This window comes from Pleurodeles waltl, chromosome 3_1, assembly GCF_031143425.1.
Source record: "Pleurodeles waltl isolate 20211129_DDA chromosome 3_1, aPleWal1.hap1.20221129, whole genome shotgun sequence".
In the NCBI taxonomy this organism is placed as follows: Eukaryota; Metazoa; Chordata; class Amphibia; order Caudata; family Salamandridae; genus Pleurodeles; species Pleurodeles waltl.
This window is the reverse complement of record NC_090440.1, coordinates 702,109,305-702,134,451: the sequence shown is the minus strand read 5'-3', so window position 1 is coordinate 702,134,451 and position 25,147 is coordinate 702,109,305. Positions and strand designations below refer to the sequence as shown.

Genomic DNA, 25,147 nt, shown 5'->3' with positions numbered 1-25,147 from the left:
TGCCTAACAGTGTATTGGCCAATTACCTGAAATTTACGTTCTTTCTCTTCTATCTCCTTTAAGTCATTTATTTCTTTCTTTCTCATTTCCAATGCTTTCACATATACATTCTTCCATTTATTCCATAATTTGCTGTACATTATAGAAGAAAGACCATGTTTAACATACATATCTTTATTGGACGTCCCCTCTGGGGGTACCGTTGCGATTCTTCCAGTCTAAAATTGGTACCATTACAAAAGCAAAACATCCTACGAAGTGCGCTAAAAAGGCGTGCCAAAAATAGTGCAGAATATGCAATAATATAATCAAAGTAGCACTTAAGGTGCCGTTCAAATCAAAATTAAATTGGAGAAAAGTCTCCTCAGTACCTGCCTATATAAATTGCAATTTATATATCAATTCAAAGGACACAAATTGACTAGTCACCCAAAACACGAGAGCCACAGTAAGTGGTGCTAAACTTCATTATCAAAACAAGGCATCAAAACCCACAGCAAGTGCTGTAAAACTGCTCTTACCAATCACAGGGCGTCCAGGTTCCAACTGCCAAGTTCTAAAATTGACCAAATGGTCACTGCATGACGAATGGACAAAAAGGATCTCAGTCGAGGACCGGCGCCACCTGGATGGTCAAATCAGAAAGAAGGGAAAAACGCCGTGGTTGCCAAGACTCGGGTCTCCTCAGGCATTGATCGTCTGCAGCGAGATCCCAATCCTTCGTCACGACCAATCCGTCAGGCGTCCCAGTCGCCGATGAGTCCCTGTTCGGGTGCCAATTTGTCGAAGTAAGCCTCAGCAAGGCCTACTAGTGCAAGGGGTTTGCTCTTCTCTGTACAAAGGCCTCAGACCATATAGGAAGCAGTTGGCACAGAAACTGAAATAAAAGACAAAGTTTATTAAACCTCATGAGGTGGTTACTACAGTTCAAACAGCACCCTTCGGTAATGTTTGAAGTATCACACTGAACTAAGAGAGCATGGTCCTTTTATACCCACGCAGGGGCTAAAAGAAGGTGGTACAATTATAGAAGCAAGACTTATATACATATAAGGTCACGTGGAAATGCACAGTCGACAAGTAGGTGGGGCTAACAGTTTTCAAGGACTAGTTGACACATTACTGTCTGTTACTGATTACTAACAGCTGCAGATCTTACTGGGCGTGTGTGAAAGTGGGAGATGCTAAATATAACTTGTCACTAGACAGATTTTCAAGAGTAGTTAACAGAAAGGTAGGACAGAGCACATGGCAGAGAAAATGGCTGCCATGAATACAAAATGGATTCCACGAAATGTTCACAATAGTTTTTAAATACAAGATGTCTTCTGCTAATGCTTAATCTAATCGCTACTGATTTACAACAACCTGTCGCCCCAATCCGGGTTTTGCTCCAGCTCACTAGCAGTGCCTCATCTCTACCCAAGAGCATCGATGATTAGGCAGCCGAGCGCATGACACAACTGACTCCTCAGGGAAAGTGTGGTCACTCAGATCTCATCCGTTTCTCTGAGTTACATTAGTCTCACATATACAATGACAAACAGAGGCAGTATATGTTTCAATAAGGTTTTAATGAAGCAACTGCATCTTAGATAAAAAAGCATGTGCTGCAATAACCAGGACGATAAAGCGTGACAGGATTAAAATTGTGACAAGGAGAGTAAAGCATAGAAATAACGTTACCATGTTGTCACTAGAATCAATAGACTAAATCCTACCTAGGCTATATTAGAGCACAGCATGTTAAGCTCTAGTTCTGCCCTTCAGGTTCCCCTGGGAAGACATCATCCCTCATACCTGAGCAAAGGCCTGAAGTCTGCAAAAGCAGCTGTAGCAAAGCGTTCAGCAATCAGCATACAGTCGTGGTCCTCTGGCTGGAATCTTCCTTTAACGTGAATGGGACAAGGAAGTGTTTTTATAATAAAACAGCTGATGTTTTGGAAAAAGTCCCTACGTAAGGATGTGTATGTTTTCTATGAATACCAGAGACAAAGCATCACCACGTTTTACCGGCAACCTATCTCAATGCAGCCTTGAGAGAAGCACAGAGTGCTTGTTTAAGAACACAGTGCTGGCCTAAGCAAAGAACAGCTAGATAGAAGGAAATAAAACAAGAGCGCAAATGTGGCTATTGTTAAAATAATAAACAAAGCTGAATAAAATATATCTAGGTTAAAGTGCACAGCGGCAGGCCTAGTGTACTAAAATAGCGTGCATGGAGCTATAACTAAAATGGCTACACAACACACTTACATGGAGTCCAGGGGCACTTAATAATCTGCCTAGAAGGTTCCTGGGAGGAAGCACCCCATATGAGGTTCTGTTTGGCTTACCTATGTATGTCCTTGATCTTGATTGTGCTGGTGTGGTGGCGGCAGATACACCTTTTGAAATAAATGTCATTGTCTTGCAGGAATTACAGCAGTTCCATTATGAAAAAGCATCTGCATGCACCGTCACCTTGGGAATAAGGAACAACACTGACTGGCTGGATTCCAAAAGTTGGGGATCTGGTGCAAGAAAAAGTTGCTGTGAACAAAGAATTTGTCCCTTCATATCGATCACCGGTTCCAGTCCTTGGTATACACAGTACCAGCACTGTCATCTTACCACTGCTGCCTGGTTCTAAAGGAAACCGCTTTGCCTCCATCGACAATGTCAAGTTACACGTTTTCCCACTGAAAACGGACAGTTTTTTGCAATGTGCCTAGCTGTGGATTTTGGGCCCTAGCTCAGCCGGCACGTAGAGAAACCTAACAAAAACCTGTACATTCTTGAAAACTAGAAACCTAAGGAAATCCTGGATGGGGTGACTTGTGTGGCTCTTACCACATTTTTCTACCCAGAATCCCTTGTAAACCTCGAAAGTTGTCTAAAAAACACATTTTCCTCATATTTCTCTGATGCAAAGTTCTGCAATCTGAGGGGGGTCACAAACATCTTTCCACCCAGCACTCCCCCAAGTCTCCCAATATAAACTGTACCTCACTTGTGTGGGCAGGCTTAGTGCTTGCAACAGGAAACACCCCAAAATGCAACATGGATACATCAAATGTTTCCACTGAACACGGACTGTGTTTTGCAATGTGCCTAGCTGTGAATTTTGGGCCCTAGCTCAGCATGTACCTAGAGAAACCTAGCAAACCTCTACATTTTTGAAAACTAAACACCTAGGGAAATCCAGGATGGGGTAGGCCTAGTGCCCGTGACAGGAAACGCGCCAAAACTCAATGTGGACAAATCAAAATTTTCCACTGAACACTGACTATTTTTTTGCAATGTGCCTAGCTGTGAATTTTGGGCTCCAGCTTAGCCGGCACCTAGGGAAACCTAGCAAACCTGTACATTTATGAAAACTAGACACCTAGGGGAATCCAGGATGGGGTGACCTATGTGGCTCTTACTACATGTTTATATCCAGAATCCCTTGCAAACCTCAAAACATATCTAAAAAACACATTTTGATCACATTTCTGTGATGCAAAGTTCTGAATCAGATGGGAGCCACAAACTTCTTTCTACCCAGCATTCCCCCAGTCTCCCAATGAAAATGGTACCTCACTTGTGTGGGTCGGCCTAGTGCCCACAACAAGAAATGCCCCAAAATTCAACATGGACACATCACGTTTTTCCACTGAAAACAAACTTTTTTTTTTTGTAATGTCCCAGGCTGTGGATTTTTGGCCCTAGCTCAGCTGGCACCTAGGGAAAACTAGCAAACCTGTGGATTTTTAAAAAATAAACACCTACAGAAATCCAGGATGGGGTGACTTGTGTGGCTCCTAGCGCATTTTTCGAGCCAGAATCCCTTACAAACCTCAAAATCTGTCTAAAAAACACATTTCGGTGATGCAAAGTTCGGGAATCTGAGGGGAGCCACAAACTTCCTTCCACTCAGCATCACCCTAAGTCTCCTGTAAAAATGGTACCTCACTTGTTTGGTTAGGCCTAGTGCCCGTGACCAGAAACGCTCCAAAACGCAACATGGATACCACATTTTTCCACTGAAAACTGACTGATTGTTTTGCAAAATGCCTAAATGTGTATTTTGGGCTGTTCACAGCCGGCTCCTAGAGAAATCTAGAAAACCTGTACATTTTTTAACACTAGACACCAAGGGGAATCCAGGATGGGGTGACTTGTGTGGCTCTTACCACATTTATCTACCCAGAATCCCTTGCAAACCTCAACATTGGTCTAAAAACACATTCTTGTCACATTTCTGTGATGCAAAGTGCTGCAATCTGAGGGGAACCAAAACCTTCCTTCCACCCAGCATTCCCCCAAGTCTCCTGATAAAAATGATACCACACTTGTGGGGGTACACTTAGTGCTGTGACAGGAAACGCCCCAAAACACATAGTGAACACATCACATTTTTCCACTGAACACTGACTGTTTGTTTGCAATGTGCCTAGCTGTGGATTTTGGAAACCTGTACATTTATGAAAACCCGACACCTTGGGGAATCCAAGATGGGGTGACTTGTGTGGCTCTTACCACATATTTCTACCCAGAATCCCTTGCAAACCTCAAAATGTCTTACAAAAAGACATTTTCCCTGAATTTCTGTGATGGAGTTTCCTACCACTCAGCATTCCCCTCAGTCCCCCAATAAAAATGATACCTCACTTGTGTGGGTGGGCCAAGTGCCGGCGACAGGGAAAGACCAAAAACTTGTAGAGATTCAAGAGGCATCAAAGCATGTTCATAAGCTCAGTTTTCTTAATACGTTTTTAGGCTGACTTAGCTTTGGGCACCCACACAAGTCAGGTATAATTTTAATCAGGAGACCGAGAAGTATGCTGGGCAGTAGGACATTTATGGTTTATTTCTGTTTCTGGAAGAATATGGCACAGAAATACCAGGAAAATTTATGATTTTAGTTATATTTTAAGGTTTGCAGGGCATTGTGGGTAAGGAAACTTGTTGCAATCCACAAGAGGCACACCACCCTGTACTACCGTGGGTGTCTAGTTTTCAAACATATCTAGAGTTGGTGATTTTTTCCCTAGACATGAAGTGAGCATGGTACCAAGGCGGTCATTCTGACCGCAGCGGGCTGCGGTCGCCGCCCGCCATGCGGTTACCGCCGAATGACCGCCCCGCGGTCAAAAGACCGCGGCGGCCATTCCAACTTTCCCGCTGGGCCAGCGGGCGACCGCCAAAAGGCCGCCCGCCGGCCCAGCGGGAAAGCCCCTGCAACGAGGAAGCCGGCTCCGAATGGAGCCGGCGGAGTTGCAGGGGTGCGACGGGTGCAGTGGCACCCGTCGCGATTTTCACTGTCTGCAAAGCAGACAGTGAAAATCTGTATGGGGCCCTGTTAGGGGGCCCCTGCACTGCCCATGCCAGTGGCATGGGCAGTGCAGGGGCCCCCAGGGGCCCCACGACACCCATTCCCGCCATCCTGGTTCTGGCGGTGAAAACCGCCAGAAACAGGCTGGCGGGAAGGGGGTCGGAATCCCCATGGAGGATTCCCTGGGCCAGGGGAAAACCGGCGGGAAACCGCCGGTTCCCCTTTTCTGACCGCAGCTTTACCGCCGCGGTCAGAATAGCCCAGGAAGCACCGCCAGCCTGTTGGCGGTGCTTCCGCTGCCCTCCGCCCTGGCGGTCTCTGCCGCCAGGGTTGGAATGAGGGCCCAAGTCTCTTACTTCTGTGATGTCTCAAACACTCAAATTGAAAGAAACTCCCTTAGGTATTGTTAAAAAGACCCCTCACCCACCAATCTAGTTGGTGGCATGCTTCATTCTTTGGGTCCCTCCCAAGACACCTAGCGTGTCAGAAGGTTGCTTTGACCCCTGATTACAGCAGAGCTTGTTGTTTTTGGTGAGTTGAATTCCCAACTGAGAGAAGTGCAATAAAAATGTCTTGTGTCTACCCATCATTATTTTTACACACACATACTGGTTATATTTGGCATGAGGGTGAGTGATGGTTCAATATATAAAATTGTATTGACAAGAGGTTTCACAAAAATGAAATGCACTGTTAATGATTGAAAGGTCAAAAAACTGAACCAATGACTCACAGCTTGGTAGCTGTAAAGCCACAACAAGGCACCGCTTCACAGGCCATTCACCAGCAGTGGTTTCTGGCATAGGGGGTCAGCGCAACACCCACCCAGTCTTTTAGGTTATGTGGATGGTAATTGCTAACAGCAAATGCCATCCACTTAACACGTAATAAAATATTTAAAGACTGTGCTGTCCTCAGCGTTGGGCTTCCTCTTGTGATTCGTCCTGCTGGACAGGAGAGACGGCAGCCAGGCACATTCTAGACAGACATAAGCACTAGTGCGCATGTACCAAATGGAATTTCCTTTTTTAAAATATAATCACTGTAGACTATGAGCTGATCTAGCGCCAGCCCACACCTACAGTACTCGGTAGTCTCAAGAGACCACCCACTTATGACGTGCAGCAGCGTTGTATTTTCCAAGCAGCCCTAGGCTTGTAGGGCTCCAGCCCTCTATTTACCAGGGCTGCTTGTCAATCACTACACATGGAACACCCGTTTCAAACTTGTGACAGAATGACAAGTTTGAAATGAGTGGTGTTACAACATATTGCCTGTGAGTGATCTGTGGAGGTGAAAAGTCCCCGTTTCAGCCTGTTACACAGCTTCAACTTTTAGCATATAAAAAGTAATCGCCAGGTCACTGCGAAATGAAAGAGCATTTAAAAATAAGCGTTTTACATGTGCAAGAAGGGCACAGTCCAGTTCAAGTGAAAGAAGATGGATATCCGTATTTAAAAGTTAATGCTACAGTATGGCACCAAAGGAGGCCCGGGTGACAACGGTTAATTTCTTAATAATGTCCATCCGGGAAGAGCTGCATTGTTTCATGGATCATCAGTGGCCAGATCGGGGGCAGCACGAGAGAAGAGCACGAGTCCAAAAAGGCACTTTGGCTTGCTGGGAGTGAGTACAGGTTCACCAGAAGCCATTGTCAAGTCTGCAAGGAGATTTAACTGCTTACAGCCCAGAAATAAAAGAGTAGCATACCCAAATTAAGATGAGAGGCACAGGTATGGGAAGTTGTTCAATTAGTAAACAATTAATGTGATGTCGAAGTTAACTTGCAGGTTTGTATTGACATTCAGGTCAAGTGGAGGTACACAGCAACAGCCGATGTCTTTAATTCTATGACAGCTTAATGTTTCCTTTCCCTGCTGTTTTGGAGGGTGTACGTGCTATGTTTCCAAGTGGAGGGAACTTACACTTAGGGTCAATGAAGCATATGGAATTAGTTATAACATAAATGAGGTGCATTAGTTGGAAAGTGGAATGCAATTATAGGTTTTTCTTTGAAACTGTTGCCTGCTTACACATTGTCTCCCACTAGAGAGTGCAAGTGTATGTCTTTGAATAAAACAGGAGAGAAAAAACTGGGCTTAAACACACAAAATACCTTTCTGTGATTTCCATAGTGTGCCACCCATCCGATATTCTATTGCCTCTCTGAGCTTTGTGTTATCGCACCTAGATATATTACGATAGCTGACATACACCAAGAATCCGCCAGCACTATTGGCTTTGTCAGTGGTTGATAAATGTGTAAGATAAATAACAAATTTGTTGTGGATAATTAATATTGAAGATGTTTTCTGAAATGATCAGACTGTGAATTAAACATTATTCAATCAATCAGTGAATCAATCCGGAATTTGTAAAGTGCACTACTCACCCGTGAGGGTCTCAAGGCTCTGGGAGGGGGGGAAGGGAGGGAGAGGTGCTGCTACTGCTCGAACAGCCAGGTCTTGAGAAGTTTCCTGAAGGTAAAGAGGTCTTTGGTCTGGGGCAGGTAGGGGGGAAGAGTGTTCCACGTTTTGGAGGGGCGGTGCGAGAATGATTTACCGCCGGTTGTAGTTCTGCGGACGCGAGGGACGTTTGAGAGGGTGAGGTCGGCGGAGCGGAGATGCCGGGTCGGGGTGTAGAAGGAGAGTCGTCTGTTGAGGTATTCTGGTATGGTGTTGTGCAGTGCTTTGTGAGTGTGGGTGAGGAGTTTGAAGATGATTCTCTTGTTGACTGGGAGCCATTGCAGGTTTTTCAGGTGGTCCGTGATGTGGCAGTGGCGGGGGATGTCCAGGATGAGGCGTGCAGAGGCGTTCTGGATGCGTTGCAGCCTCTTCTGGAGTTTGGCCGTGGTTCCTGTGTAGAGGGCATTGCTGTAGTCCAGTTTGCTGCTTACGAGAGCTTGGGTGACTGTTCTGGTTTCAGTGGGTATCCATTTGTAGACCTTTCAGAGTTGGGGTGCGATGACGGAGCTTGCATTTTAAAAAAAAAATCTTTTTATTAGTTTTTGATAAACAATACAGAGTAGAATACTCAAACATTTCCTCCTGGGGAGTGTGTTTAACGTCAATAATGAGAAATTACAGCTGGTGAAGGCATAATATTGATTCATTGAATGTCTCGAGATCCGTACGGATTGATAGTCATAATTGTCCTGAGATTTTTATCATGCATGAATTTTCAAGTGAGGTGGAGCCAGTAATGAATATTGTTATAAAAACCTTTCACCTTCTTCTGTCCTGTGTTTCCCTCCCCAAAAGGATTAAACCTCCCTCCCCCCTCCCCTCTTTCTTTCCCTATTGACGCTCGGGTGCCTGGTGGATGCAGATTATCAATGAATGTCTAATTACTTGTAGTTTCCTCTGTGGTGATAAGTCAAGTATTACATTCTTGTGTAAGAGAAATAAGTCTCTTTCTGGGTGCATGATTGCTGTCTCGTAAAATGTGTGTTATAGGGGTGTTGCTCTACCATGTTAGTGGTCTTACAGCTGTTCAGGTCTTCTCTGTTGTAACCATTCGTTCACCAGGGTGCTCCAAGCTCTGGCTCTCTCCATGGGTCCCTGTCCTCTCCATGCCTCCCTGTGTCTAATCGTCTCCTCGGCCTTAGCCCATTTAAGAACTTCCCTTTTCCATATTTGTATTTGTGGTCCTGCATTTGCTTTCCACATCACTGCAATCTCCCTTTTGGCCAATACTAGGGCTAGATCTTGGAACTGATTAGTATACTTATGCTTGGGTTGATGTCTGTATCCCCCCAGAAGGCAGTGTTTGGGGCTATCCGGCACTTCCAGGTCAACAATCTCAGATAAAAGTTGTGTTATCTCTCGCCAATATACCTTTATGTTTGGGCAATTCCAAAACATATGTATAAATTCCGCACCCTCTTCTTGGCATCTGGGGCATCCAGTTCCCAGGGCCCAAAGTGCCTCTTAATGCTCTGTGTAAGACATATGTATTAATCAATTTGAATCTTGCATTCCTGGAGGCCCTCGGGATTCAGGTCAATATTTCCTCCCAGTCCCTGTCCTCTATGGGGACCCCCAGATCTGTTTCCCATTTGTCAGATATAAGTGGCTCAGATCTATTGACGTGTCAGTGCTTGTTAATTGTGTTTGCTCTGTGGAGCAGGAAATTCCCCCATGGGATCTGATACCGGCTTCGAAAGTCTCTTAAGGGTAATAGGGCGTTTGCCTCATACAGGGTGCCCAGTGTGGTGGCTCCTATTCTCTCCCAATTTTTTATTTCACTCCAGTTGCCCTTATGTGACAGTGTCAACAGGCATCGCATTGGGATCTCTGGGGCATAAGGCCGGGGGCACTTCGTCCTACGAAAGTATAGTTTCCAGCATTTATGGATTTCTTATAGAGCCTGGGATCTAGGAAGCGCAGGGGGGCCAAGGCCTAAAATAACACTGCTCAGTGCTGGTAGTTCGGGGGTAAATGGTAATATGTCGTGACTGGCCGTCACACGGTCTGTCATCCATCTGGCCAGCCATTGCAGTTGAGCTGCTAAGTAATATACTTCGAAATCTGGCACTGCCAGTCCTCCCTCTTCAGTAGGCCGTTTCATTACTGTCAGTGCTAGTCTCCTCCTGCCCGTCCCCCAGATAAATCCCGTTATCAGTGAGTCCAAGTCTTTAAAGAAACTCTGTGGGAGCCATACAGGCAGTGTCACAAAGAAATATAATAGTCTGGGTAAGGTTACCATCTTCAGGAGTGCTATTCTGCCCGCGACCGAGACGAGCAGTGTTGCCCAAAACTCCATTGAGCCCTTAATACCCCTCAGCGCCATTGGATATTTCCGTCAAATAGATTTTGGCAGTCGTGGTATACGTGGACTCCCAGGTATTTTAAGCATCGGGGCTCCCATTGTTGTTCTCCTATAGTCGGGGGAGGAGTCCTCCTCTCCTCTAGCGGGAAAAGACTGGATTTCTGCCAATTAAATCTTAATCCAGATAAATGGCCAAATTCCTTTACTAATATCTGAGCGCTCCGCAGATCGCTCCCCGTATCTTCCAAGAAAAGCAGGAGGTCATCTGCGTATAATGCTATATGATGGGTCTGATCCATCGTAGTGATACCTCTATATCTACCGCCCCCCCGGGCTAGGCAAGCTAATGGTTCGATTGCTATTGCAAATAGCAGAGGGGAAAGGGGGCAGCCCTGACTAGTGCCCCTCTCCACCCTGTAGCTATCAGAGATGGTGGTGCCCGTTCTAACTCTAGCCGTCAGTGTATAGTAATTTAGTCCAGGCTATAAACCGGTTTCCCAGCCCAAACCTGCAGAGGACCTCGTACAGATATCGCCACTCCGAACTGTCGAATGCTTTTTCAAAATCAATAGCAAAGACTGGTGCTCTACTTTTATCATATCCATCATCTTGCATTAAGGCTATGAGGTGCTGTATATTCTGCGCTGTTTGGTATCCTGGTATAAATCCAGCCTGGTCCGAGTGTATTAAATGTGGCATGTGACGCATGAGTCGGGTCACTAGTATTTTACTCAATACCTTGTAGTCTGTTGCGAGCATCGACAACAGGCGGTATGAAGCCACATCCGTCGGTGCCCTCCCTGGTTTTAAGAGTGGTATTATCAAGGCCTCTCGGGCGGATGCCGGCAATGTCCGGTTCGCAATTGCCACTTCGAACTTTGCCACCAATCTAGGTCCCAGTCTTGACTGATAAGTCAAACAAAATTCTAGGGGGAACCCATCTGGGCCAGGTGTTTTATTACGTGCCATAAAAGTGATGGCTTCTTTCACTTCCGTCAACTCAATCGGCGCTCCCAGTTCAGCTGCATCTAGGTCCAACATCGTGGGGAGTGGTAAACACTGCAGGAATGCTTTTATTCCCTCAGTGGGGGGGGGTGTCTTACTAGTGTAGAGGTCTGCGTAATATTTCCGAAATTTGTCGTTAATAGCTGATTGGGAGTTGACCCTAATGTTTCCGGGTTTTACAATTTCGAATATCGTCGAGCACCTCTTTGTTGGGTGTGCCAACCATGCCAGTAATTAACTCACCCGGTCTCCCTCTGCGTGCATTTGTGCTAAAAAAGCTTTATAATTGAAGCAACAGAGCCTGTTAGTTGCCGATATAGTGTCTTCACGCGCTGATGCTAGCAGTGTTCGCAAGTCTGGTGTTTTGGGGTATTGTCGCTCTAGTTCTCTCTGTTTGCTTTCAGCTGTCTCTATGTCTCGTTGCAGTGCACACCTCTGGCCCGCTGCCGCAAAGATACACCTCCCTCTTATGACCGCCTTGAACGCGTCCCATTCTACTAATGTGGAAGTAGTTGACCCCTCATTGGTTTCAAAGTAAGTGTCTATTGCCAGTCCTATGTTATGTTTAAACGCCTCATCCTCCAGCATAGAAGGTTGGAGTCGCCAAGTTGGTATTGGCGTTTCTGCTCAGGTCCAATTCAGGGTGAGGAGAAGGGGATTATGATCTGAGAGTGTGCGAGCAAGATATTCGCTCTTATGTGTCAGTATATGTATCTCCGGCAAGGAGAGAAAAGTGTCTAATCTGACGAGTAAGTCATGCATGGGAGAATGATATGAATAGTTTCGGGCTGTTGCATGTTGGATGCGCCAAGTGTCTACCAATCCCCAATTTTGTTGCCATGTCCGGAAAGAGTGGGCCGTTCTAATGGCTGGGAAAGAAGGCAGAGGAGGGTGGGATCTGTCCAGAGTTACATCTGCAATGCAGTTAAAATCTCCACCCAAGACAACTGGTCCCATTAGGTTTCTTGCCAGCGTTGTGGACAGGGATGGCAGGTATGTTCCTCGGTCGAAATTGTGGCCATATATATTTCCCAGTGTTATCTCATTGTCATCTAATTTTCCTGAAATCACAGTGTAATAGCCCAATGGATCAGTGACAGCTGATATATGTTGGTAGGGTACCCCAGCCTTAATCCAAATCAATGTCCCTCTAGCAAAGGCCCGAGTAGGTGGTACAGAAGACTCAACCTCACCAGCGCTTTTGAAGAGCTCAGCCCTCTTTAACATCTAGGTGTGTCTCCTGTAGCATTGCCATGTGAATTTCCTGCCGTGATATGAAGGAGAACACTTTGTGGCGCTTGGCCATAGAGCGCATGCCCCTAACATTCCATGTAAGAAATTTCAAATTCAGTGCGCTACCCATCAGACATATAACAGTCCCCCCTAAGTTTAAGAATCCACATCGTACCTAGGCATCTCGGCATATTTAGTAATATAACTGAATAACGTGATTCCCAACTCCCCTTCCCCAGGGCAAGGATTAGAACGTCTTTGCCCAAACTTTCAAACAATAACAGTGTTTCAATCACGATCATAGTTTCGCCTATGTTGTCCACAGCAATTGTGGGGGTGGCATGCTCAATTCTCTTTGGCCGGAAACTCCGGGCTCCTCTGGGTCCGCTCGACCGGTCATCCTCTATTGTAGCGGGTAATGTACGAGGAAAGTTTTCCATGTAGGTTAGTGACCTGGAGGCTAGAGATAAAATACGTTTCATCTGTCTAATTCTCTCATCTTAGTGAGGTTCTGCTAGATAGTCCTATGTAGCGTAATTGTGGGTAGTCTGTGTCAAAGGATCTTAGTTAGGTGATTTCATCCGATGTGCCAGGGGTGATCATAGGCAAGATAATACTCGATTGACTGGAGATTTCAGTCCCATTGTCAGAGTCTGAGTGGTTGTCTCCTTTCTGTGAGCTTGAGGGTGAAGTGATGTTCGATCCCCTAGCTCTTCCATCTAGCATTGCCACTGCTTCTACCACTCGTCTTCTTTCTTTTCGTACTTCATCTGGATTAGGTGGTCGCTTCTTTGTGTTACTTGTCGCCTTCTCGATCTAGTGCGCCTACGTTTCTTGTCCTGTTGCGCGTTATTGGTCAGTTCCGGTGTTGTTTGAGATTCCAGCCAAGACCAGGCATCTTCCGGCGTGAAGAAGAACATTGTGCCCGTCGGAGTTACCACCCGGAGCCTAGCCGGGAATAGCATTGAGTAAGGAATCTCCAGGTCGTGGAGTTTGTGCTTCACAGAATTATAGCCTGCTCGTCGTCTCTGTACCTCTCGGGAGAAATCTGGGAAGATGGATACTTTACTATTCCCAATCGTCAGCGTACCCTGTTGTTGCGCTTGCAGCAGTATGTGATCTCTGTCCCGGAAGTAGAGGAGTCTCACTATTACTGGTCTCGGGGGAGCTCCCGGAGGGGCATTCTGCTGGGTATTCTATGCGCTCTTTCCAGGGCAAAAAATGTGGACAGTCCTTCCGGGGCCACATCCGACCTAATCCAGGTCTCCATGAACTCCATCATATCAGGGCCTTCGCTTTTTTCCAGGATTCCAATAATTCTGATATTATTGCGCCTTGCCCTATTTTCCTCGTCCTCCGCTCTACTCACTAGCGCTTTGATCCTGTTGTCCATTGAATTCAGCTTGGTGTTTGCTAGCATGAGGTTGGGGATTGCTTCTGCCAGGTCTCGCTCTGTTGTGCTGACTCTTTCTGCCAATCGCTTATGGTCATCTTGTAAGAGGCCCAAGTCCATGCTTAATGTGTCAATCTTGACCTCCAAAGCCGTTCGCGATGCTGCTATGGCCTGGAGGACATCTTGAAGAGTCGGTTCTGTGTTCTCCACTTCCCGTGTGGTACGTGTTGCCAGGTCGGTGCTCCCTTCGCACGGGCTGGGACGTGGGAGTCCTCCCAAGTCGCTTTCTCTCTTTTTGAGGGTCTTCCCCATTATAGGGCTACGCTTATTTTCCCAATGTTCACTCCCATGTTGTGGGTCTGGTTTAGCAGATGGTTTAATTTTGTTGGGATGAGTTAGTGTTTACTTGTGTTTAGTTGTTCTCACTGCTGCGTTGCTGGGAATTTGTTTGCCCTTCGGATTTAGTCTGATTCATTACTCCTGGAACTCCGAGTTGCGTCTCATGTGCAATGTATACATCGTAGTTGCTAGTCCGATTAGTAGACTCGCTAATCTCTCACACTTAAGTCTTTTTTTATTATTATTTTCCTTTGTGTAGTGGAAGTATAGGTGTTGTGCGTTTGGCGTGAGCTCAATGGTTGGTGCTTTCCTTGTTACGCTAATTTATTTTTACCCCCAACCTTACCGGTGCGTCTCTCATCCACTGGCCTCGTCAATTGAAATGATCATCGTCCGTTATGCCTAATGTGCTTTCCTCTGTTGTCAGGTTTCGCAAGGTAGCAGCACTCCATGCTGCCGGCAGAATCAGCAATTCGCGATCTGCGCTGAATGTCTCTCCGGCCTGCCCTCCTCTGTGGCCGCTCTCGGCTTCCACTGTCCTCCAAGGTGCGCGAGCCCGCACGGAGTTAGATATGTGTCCCGAGGCTCTGGTGTCCCCTCCTGGAAGCTCCATTGCCTTCCTCCCCGTCTAGTTCGCACCCTCGATGGACCCCACTGTTCTCGAGGCTTGCTGGCCTAAGGCGTCGTTGCTGATTCTCACTCTCTGGTGGCGGCCGCCATCTTGGGTGTTCCGCGAGCCGAGATCAAAGTAATAATTTTCAAGTCTTATTTTAAATTTCATCGACTTCCGCCAGTTTTTACGAGGTCCTGGAGGGATTGGCAACAATTTCTCTGCTAAATCCGATTCAGGATGGGTCTAGGACGCGGTAGAGCGGTCCCAGGTCCCGGAGCTCCACAAACTTGCGGCTTACTTCATGTGACTGGACGAATAAGTCAACATCAACCAACACTGTGTAAAATAAGTAATAAACAAAGTGTGGCTTAATCACAAAGACCTATATCCTCAAAAACAACACCACTCTCTTGCCGAAGACAGCTAGACTCATCACCACCTACCATGCACAGACACAGCAAGCACCAAGGATATCCCACTAAAAAGGAAAAACTAAAGAAAATTACACAAAGTACAACACAATAGACCTTGGACACAAACCCAAAGATAATTTCACACACAATCAAACAGAAGCTAAATATGCTGCTATTATTACAGCATTTAAAAAAATGCTTTCATGCAGTGCAACGATACTCATTTGGAGTAAACAGTATAAAAATATTTTTCTTACCAAACACATGCACCTGCAGATCAACCAGTGCTTAAACAGCAGGCAAGAGTTGCATCAAAAGAAAACAAAAGGTTTGCACTAGAAAAAAAGGAGAAATAAAACATTATGATCACAAATGATGACAAGAAATAAAACAGTTAACAATATAAAACAATATGAAGTCTGCCAATCACCATTCAATGCCAGCCACACACATCGACAGCCAAACGTCAGTCCACGCTCAGGGCCACTGTTTACAGGCGCAGGGGAAAGTCCCCCTGTGTCTGTATAACCTAACCCCCCCAGGAGAAGGCTTATCAAAGCATCCTCTCCCTGGACGCACTGGAAGCAAATGGCTTTCAGCGCATCCCCAGCTGCATCTGTTGACATTGGCGTGCCGCGAGCACACCAAAGTCATCAGATCGCCGACTGGGGTGGGGTAGGGTGGAAGCGCTTCTGCTGCCATCCCCTGTGTAGGGGTTAAAGTGGGCTTCCCACAGGGGGAGCGCTAGTGCTTCCCCCTTGGACGAGTGCGAGGACGGAATGGTTCCATCCTCATTACATGCCTACTGGTGCTCATGATGGAACCGTTCCGTCATGAGCACCAAAGGGGTTAATATTATCCAAGAAAATCCTACTTAGCAACCGTAGAATAATGAAAGATTGGGGAAAATCATTGAGGTTCTAAACTCATGCCTTGTATTTTCCATGCTGCTCTTTGACTCTGGTTCAATCTCACTGTGCTATATTAAGACTGTAGCTTATAAACTGACAAGTAACAAAAGGACCTCTGTGACAACAGCATGTTACACGCTGTGTTTTGCAAGAGGCACATTATCCCTCTGCGCTAATTTATGATGAGTCAAAACTGGAAGTAGGCATAACGTAGATCTCTCCAATAGATACATTAATCACCAGAGTTAAATTGACATTTTTATTATTGCTTAAAAATTGCTAATACTGAGGGAACACTGAACTCTGTGCCTTTAATCCTCTACGATATATCAGAGGGCAAGCCTCCTGCACCCTGGTGCTTATCTCCTGGTGTTGTGGCACAGCCCTTGGACAAAAGCAGAATGCCGTGCTCTAAGCTGGGACGAGATGAGGCACAAAGTATGCTGTAACTCCACAGGCTGGCCCATTGTCATTCCACAGTTAGTGTTGACGTCCTGTGCGCGGATTACATTAGTCTGAGGGATCATGGTGGGCACTGAAGAGGGTGGGGTCTGAGCGATGAGCCTTGAGGCACTCTGCAGATGAGTTTGTGGACTTCCAAGGAGGAAGGTGCCAGGCTGACAGCTTGTGTTCTATCCGCTAAGAAGGAGCAGGTCCAGCAGAGAGCAGGGCCTTGGATGACAATCTTGTGCAGGCACCTGATAAGACTGGGGTTTGAGACAGTGTCAAATATTGCAGAGAGATCCAAAAGAACCGTGGGAGGCAGCAGGAGAAAGACTGCCAGCTGTCTCCACCTGGGGAAGCTCCAGCGTGACTGCTCCTGCAAGACTTACCGGAGTATCAGAACCAGGCCTGCTGAAGCATTCGAGCCTGCCCGCATTGAACCCCAGAAAAGGGCCGCTGCCGGAAGAATCACCAGTTAAACCACTATTGTGGAATGATATAATATGGCCCTGTGCTGCTCCAATAGAGGAAAGGTGCGCCTGTGCTCTAGAGACTGTGTGTGCATTATAAAGTGAGCTGCACCTTATTAGATGCTGCCCCATGGACCCTAAAGACTGAGATGGGGGACGGGTATGTCGCCTAGAGGAAGTGGACACTTAAGACTCACACTTGTGAATCAGGTACTCCCACATGATTGTAGTGTGTAGTATTTCTGCTTTCTGGGTAATAATGGACTTGGCTTTTATAAGGAGAAGACCTGAACTGGACATTGATCTTATTGTGCTGAGAGTGGTGATTACTGCTGACCCTCTCTGAGAAGCATGTGAGTAAAGTGCTGAAAGTGTTGTACTTGGCCCTGTATGCAGAGCCATAGTAGCAAAGGCCCAGGGACAGAGAAAAACGACCCCTGGGGTTTCCCTAGCAGGGTCTGGCAGGCACTTTCTTCAAGACTATTATAATCACAGATGCCCTGAAGCATTTGCTGCTTACTGTACACTAGCTAGGGAAAAATTTAAGATTATCCCCTACCTTTGTCAAATAACAGAATTGCACCAGCGTAAATGGCATAGGTGGCCTGGAGATTGTCCACGCTGGTGGACAGAACTTAAATGCTGAGACTGGAAGAGGCAACTCAGATAGGATCACTCTTGCTGAACTGATCATACTACGAACCAGTAATTTGACTGGCATTCAGCGAGCGGAAGAACAGAAAGTAGGGAAAAAGCACACAGGTATGCCTGTTCATAGTACATGTGTGTACAGCAAGTGAACCGTCTGTGTTTCTTTTTTCACTTGGGATAACTATTACACTAACCATAATTGGAGATGGTATGTCTCCAAAGGTAGCACAGGGTAATCCCTAAAAAGCCCCCTCTCCCCACACTGTCATCTGGCAATCCCCCACCAAAGCACAAGTACCTAGACTCAGTAAAGACTGCAGCAAATAACAAATGTCTGGCAAAACCTAGAATCAAGTAAGGACTAGAGACACAACTCAAGGTCACTCACAATTACAGCTCTCATATTAAAGATCCCTTCCAAAGAACTTCCACCAGGAGAAAGCTTAACAGGGTGAGTATGAACCAAATTACATTAAGTAAATCAAAGGACTTTCAGAAAAGGCACAGAGACCCAATCTCAACTAGTGACAGAGAATTAGGAAACTGCAAGCAGTTTTGGCGATAGAAACACTTAGGCGTGATAAGCAAGTTATTATAGGACCAAGGATCAGCTACGAATACTTCTTTGTAGCCAGAGAGTAATCAAGCTTTAACCTTCCCTACAAATCAACCATATCGCGCAAACTCAGATATCCTTGAAGCTCATTTATATTCCACAGGATCAGCCATTTTAAGTTACTTTTCCCTGGAAGATGAACCTGACTAGGGAAGGACGGCCTTCCACAAGACAACATGCTAATACGCCTTTAAGCAGAAGATAATGTGAAGCACAAGGACTAACCCTCACCTAGAACCAGTAGGGTCTTAGGAGAAACCACAGCAGACACATCTACTCACATGATGAGTTCTGGGAATGATCACCCCTCGTCAGGCTCATCAGGAAATAAGCATGTGATGAACACTGATCAGGTGAAAGCAAGGAGCAATAATTTGGTAAACATTTCGGGAGGGGGTGCATTTAAATAACTCAAACTCCTCCTCCCTAGTTTTCTGAAAAGCATACGGTCCAACCATCACAGGTTGAGAGTGAGAGTCAGTGTTGCTTCTTAAAAAATGACAGCAGAAATGGCATTCAACCTAAAAGTGGAGACGTGTACAACTGCTCAGGCCTGATCAGCTGTATCTGCAAGAAGCATTCTGCAAAAAAAGACACAAAATATTAGTGGAATGGTACTAGTTCTCTCCAAAACCCTACCATAATTCAACTGTAACTTCTGGATCAATGGAAAATATTGAAACAACAATCCCAAAGGAATCGATTGGAACTTTATAAGAAGCTTTCTATTTGCTTACAAAAAAAAGGAAGTTCTTTGGAGAGTGACTCATAGACTGAGAGATTTAATGGAACGACATTAGGATGAGACTGGGAGGTATTTTGAAGAAGGTACCACTCCAAACAAGGAGTTCCAGGGCACTCCTTCAGCAATCATATGCGTCCCTCTACATCACACAAGACACAACACACCACATACACCATTATCCATTTCCATTATACCACAACACAACACCTATATGCCGCAAACACACATACACACCCATCCATCACACAACCTACACACACACTACTGAGACTGCACCCACACACTACACAACCACAACAAACAACACACTCATTTACACAAACACAGGCACACACGAGCACAACTACACACATCGCGACTGCCACAAAACAACATGTACCTGAGTTCTGCATGCAGCAACACAACACAACATCCACGCCATATGCAAGTGACATACATACTGACACAAGCACATCGCCCACTACACTTCCCTCCACCTTACCCAGCCAATAGCATCGCACAGACATACACACGTACGGACTCACTCACACAAATCAAGCACAACATGGCAGGTACATGTTCCATTTCAATGTGCACACAGCGGCACAGTTGACAAGTGTGAATGTACTGTCACTGTGGTGCCAGCATTCATTTGGCAATAAATACTGATGTCATAATGATGATAATATGTGTTCGATATGTGTTGTGTACCAGTGTGTCCCCATTCGAGTCTGGTCCACCTGTGTCCCCGACGTATGCATGCAAATTACTGTGACATGTGCATATCTGCAGTAGTCCCATGCCTATGTGTTATGGCCCCCTCCAACACATACAGCCAATGAGGGTTGCCTACCTTCATGTCCAGCAATGGAGGGTGGGGAGAGGGGATGTCGTGTTTTCACTGTGGTTCCACAGCAGCAGCAATGGAGAATCCTGTCCAGTCGTGTCCAGCTGGGAACAGAAGTTGAATCTGGAGAAAAGGTGAGTTTTCACCACCTTTACTCCTCAATTCCCCAAGTAAGAGGTGTAGGTTGGATCACCACTTTTTGCTTGGTGGTATCGCACATCAAAATCTGCTCAGCAGTAAATGTGGCTGAAGACCTGCTGTCAGCCACTCTTTCCCATGGTGCCATGGTGGCAGTTGGGATTCCTTTGCGGCGTTGGTTGGACTCGGGTGGGTTAAAGTCTACGGGACTGCAAACATCTAAATATGGCGGGTAGATCATCATGGCAGCAGTTTTTATATTGCTATTCATTAGTACTCAGGTAGGCACATCAGGGGTATATAGATAGAGGGCAGGATTTCAGTATTTTACATCACATGATTTACTTCACAGTCAATTAGTGTGTAATGTTCTTAAAAGTCTTAACCTTAATTGCATAAATATAAATCCATCTCGGTATTGGAGGATGCACAAACTAGGGCTCCGTTGAGGAGCAGGGAAGCTTTGCCCCTATCCACAATGAATAAAGAACTGCAGGAAACTAGAAGAGATGATGGAAGCTGCAGATTTATTTAGGATTATATGATGAACAATCATGGGGTAAATGGGATCCTGAATAAATATTAGAATTTATTATTGAGAAGTGACAAGCACCTTAAAGGAGAAGTTTATTTGCATCCCAGTATAATGTATAAGAAACCAACATAATTGGGTGTCATCTTAACAACTAGTCATATGACACCAGACATTGCTGTGAGGTATCAGAATTGGCTCAGCAATGGAAGCTGTGGCTTCTGGAAGAGCAACCTATGTAAAGGCTGTGAAAATAAATCACCAAAAAGCGGTACCTGACTTTTGGAGTCTAGAGGAATATTACAGAAAGGATTACATGTCAATGCTGTAAATAGTATGTTGGGACTGCCACTAACAAACTAAATGTAAGGATTTTACAACACCTTAGAGCAATAAGGAACAAGGACCTGACCTACACCATTGCAAAACATCAATTGGATCACATGGGGGTTAGAAGAAGAAGTTTGGTCTTTTATGGCATTAACCACATTTCAAAGAATCCACGGGGTGCAACATGGAGTTAACCCTAACAAAAGAGGAGCTACTGCTGATCCTGTTTTATATTTTTATTTCAGGACAGGGGAATGAGTCCCCGAGTGCTAAATGGCTTTAGCAAAATCTATGTTGATGTTAACAGCAGCCATTCAGATCTTATCTTTAGGTCTGTTGGTCCCAATTTACTACTGTGTTGGTATATATAATAGATTTTGACCCTGAACTTCTTAAAACCTACTGAATGGATTTACACCAAATCACAAAAAGCACGTTTCTGGGTAACTATCTAGCTTTCTGCCAAATTTGGTGTGATTCTTCCCAGCAGTCAGGCAGGCATGTTCCCGACGGCTGTATTTAGATGTTACAGTAGGACAAGCAGGGTACTGGTGGCAGTTTGCTGATGGAGGGAGGACATCGCTAGACCCAATTGACATTGGACAATGCCAGTGGCCGTGTAAAAGATGTAAGTACACACACACACTCTACCCTACACATATGCGTCCCTCTGCATCACACAAGACACAACACACCACATACACCATTATCCATTGCCATTATACCACAACACAACACCTACATGCCGCAAACACGCATACACATCCATCCACCACACAACCTCGGTTGTGTGATGCAGAATTGCTGTTCAATTATCCTGTGGAGAACTGCATGGGGAACCCGCGTTAAATTTATTTGTGGAACGTTTTGTGAAGCTCTGTCAAATGGGGCAAAAGTTATTAGCAAACCAAAAAATACATTTCCTATGGTAAATTGGTCCTAACTATAACTGCACAGTGGCGACTGACACTGTGTAGCACACACACACACACACATATATATTGCCTAGTGGCAGTTGCCACTAGGTTGTTATAGTTAGGTCAGCTGTTCCAGAGGAATTTTTTTTTTTGTGTTGCTAAAAACTTCAGCACCGTTTGATGAATCTCCAGAAAACTTTCCAAAAAGTTGCTATGTTTTGACGAGTTTGTGCATGGAAAGTTTCGAGGTGATCCATCAAGAGGGTGACAAGAAAAAAGGGGAATTCCAAAATGCAAAAACCCCTCACATTTTCTATAGATTTTAAGGTGCGTTACTGCAAAACCTAATAAATGGAATTGCATCAAATTTGGTAGGAAGCTAAATCTTGGTCTGCAGATTTAGCATTTTCTAATTTGATGTAAATCCGTTCAGTAGTTTTTGAAGTTAATGTTGTGCCTCATAAGGTAACTCGTACCACCATAGAAGGAATCAGAAATGGATCAGACTCTAATTTGAGTCCTCAAACTCAGACAGGCATGAATAATAGAGTCATGAGTAATTTCACATCACTCGATAAATTTTCAGGAAAAGTTTGTTTGTTCCAAAGCTTTTTAGCACTGTACCAATTACACTTATTAGCAAAGGCAAATCATTTTCCTATGGATACTTTGAAAGTTACAATTATGTTGTTTTATTTAGCAAAAGAGGTTTTAAAATGGGCCAAACCCCATATTTGAAACCAGAGCCTGTGATTAAACAGTTCTGGCCAATTCCTTCAACAGTCTCAGAAAGTGTTTCGCAAAAGGCAAAGCAAACAAATGTTTCAACAAGGTAACCAAGATTTGCTCACTTGTATCAGGCAATAACTCTCGGTTGAAACCCTATGGACAGTCAAAGCAGCTGCAGCTGAATTCTATAAGGGAGTAAAAGAGGAATTGAAGGATGCCTTATTCCTAGATGGTAACCATCTTGTCACCACAGCAGCTTTTACTGATTTGACTCTTAATATGAATGCTCAACAACATGCTAATTGCAAACAAGAAAAATCATGAGGCCCACCAAAGTTAGAATGGAATATATTCATGATGAGTACAAACAGCTCGATGTGTGAAATAGAACCTATGCGATTAGGAGGAACAAAAAGTTATTTGTCAATAGAAGAGAAAGAGTGGAAATAGAAAGAAGGACTGGTATTGTGGTCTGTAAGAAGGAGTCCCTGGAACTCCCTTTCATAGCTGGAGTGATTCCTCTGGTGCGCACTGACTGCTGCAGACACTTGAACACCTGTTGAGGAAAAGAGGAACCACAGGTTAAGCAAGAGGGAATCCTGGCACCATCAACACTTATGAAGGACCCCTGTGTTGCTGGAAAGGTAGGCGGGGTCTTGACAGGTCCATTAGAGGAGGAGAAAATAATGCTGAGGAAAAGCAAGGGTGGAATGCAGAAAACACTGAGAAATCCGAAGAGGAAGGTACCTGTAGCCGACCGGAGTGAGAGCCGTCAGACGCAGCTGGACCAAAGGAGGATGCCTCCACCACCTCGAAGGGACCCAGGAGACCTGGACCGTGGAATGGTGGAGGCCGCTACGAACTCTGAAGATTCTGCAGCAACTCAGGAGAGTTGCGGCTTAGTGGATGAGTGACAGGAGTGAGTGCAGGACGGGAATTCACAGTGGTGGGTTCTGCACCTTAAAAATCCTCACTCCACATTCTCCGTAGTTACTTTAACTGTGCGTTGACGCCTTTGCCTTCCTGAACCATTGGGCATGGAGTGAAGTTGCATTATTTGTTCAATCACATGTGGGATGATGGTGAGTAAATATTTGATGATGGCGTCTCAGACATGCTGCACATCTTTTGAGAAGATGATGAGGTTTAAGACAGGTTTTTTCTCTCACAAGATATATTGTAAAAATGTCCACTTCGAAGTGCCACTGGTCGACAGTGAGGTTCCTTGTTACAAAACATTTTGAAGTAAGAAATGTTGAACTTCTCCCTCATTTGGGGCCAAGTGTAATTACATTTATGTTCACAATTAAACATCTGTGTGTGTTTGATAAACAATAGTTTCAGGGTCAACTTGGGGGTTCCATTTTTAACTGTTGTGGAATTGGGGGTTTCTTTGATGTTTCACAAGTACTTTGGCACGGCCTCCAAAGCGTTGAGGTTTTGAAACATTGTAACTATCTATCTATGACCTAACAGTTTAAGTTGTAGCAAACTGTCCGGATTTATTTATTGCTTGACAGTGGCAGGACCTAGTTTAAAAGTCATAATTGTGATTGGCAATTGGGTCCTTGGTCGAGTTGAGAAATGGCGGAGCACGTAAGACATTTCATTTGTGGTTCTCTTTCCAGAACAGGATAGGGTTTTGTGCAGAACTGGCTAGCTTTCCAGTTTTTCCTGAGGTGAGGTAAATTGTAGATTGGTTTAGTCAGTAGAGAGCAGTTAAGAGGCACTGCATAATTTTAAGTAATTTGTAAACATTGTTTTTTCTTTTTCTTTTTAGTGTATCCATTAGTTCTGAGTCCAGAGGAGAACCCCTAGGTTTTGTGGGTTCGAAACGCATCGACAAGAAAGAGCATCCAGGGAGCACAAGTGAAGTTTGTTGGGCAAAGAGGGAGAATTATAATTTATCCTCTGGAAAACACATTACCCCTGTAGTTTGCTACACCTATGACTCAGAATTGTGTGCCTTTGGACTGGGCTCTTGAGTTACAAGCTGTTTCGAGCTCTGTGCTTTATTGAAAATTTGTTCAGAATCTGGATACCAATTTTCATCAATGTGTGTTATTGTATATGTATGATCTGTACGTGATTGAAAAGCTTTGTGTAGTGCCAATTATTTGTTAGATTTTTTGTCAGAAACATTGCTCATTCTATGTTGTTTTTTGTGTGTTTGGCATCGTCTTTTGATTGAATTGCAATGACACTGTTTAATTAAACTGTGGGAGCATTAATTTAGTTGTGCTGCCCCACTGAAAAAGAGCAAAACTGATGAGTCAGCATTGGCGTTTTCTCTTGTTTTATTGAATGTAAAAGAGGGCATTTGCAAGTCAGCCGCTGAGTGAGAAGAGCACAAGTAGCCTGACATGCTTGGTCGGACTGAAAGTGACAATTTTTATTCTGTTTCCCCATGGGCCGAGGGTAAAGTGGATTACGGGAACCGACGCAGAGTGTAAAAACGACCAGTGGTTAACGGATTTCCCATGATCACATGAGCAGTAGAAACAACCTGGTATTTTACTGGGGTAATAGAGAGAAGGGTCACGGGTGTCTTTAAAATGAGAAAGTTTATAACAGGCATGAAGGGCTCCATGTCTAACAAGAACAGAGGTGTTCATATTTAAAGTTGACGCATAACAACCAGATTGATCTCTATGCAAATCACTATTTAAGGGTGTGGTGAGGGTATATCACTAAAGAAATTTCAGCATACAAAACTCATACTTTTTCTTTCCTGAGACTCCTGCTGGCACCATCCGGAGGGAGAATACCTAGA

General features: G+C 44.9%; 1 long non-coding RNA gene across 1 annotated transcript in view; it reads right to left on the bottom strand.

Annotated features, from left to right (window-relative positions):
- Positions 1-517: 517 nt before the first annotated feature.
- The window catches only part of LOC138284508 (uncharacterized), a 101,033-nt gene continuing 76,403 nt past the window's right edge, over positions 518-25,147 (bottom strand). The window contains exons 2-3 of the long non-coding RNA XR_011201407.1: positions 15,323-15,400; positions 518-877 (exon numbers count right to left, since the gene is read on the bottom strand). This is a non-coding gene — a long non-coding RNA (uncharacterized lncRNA). The remainder of the gene's footprint in view (positions 878-15,322; positions 15,401-25,147) is intronic.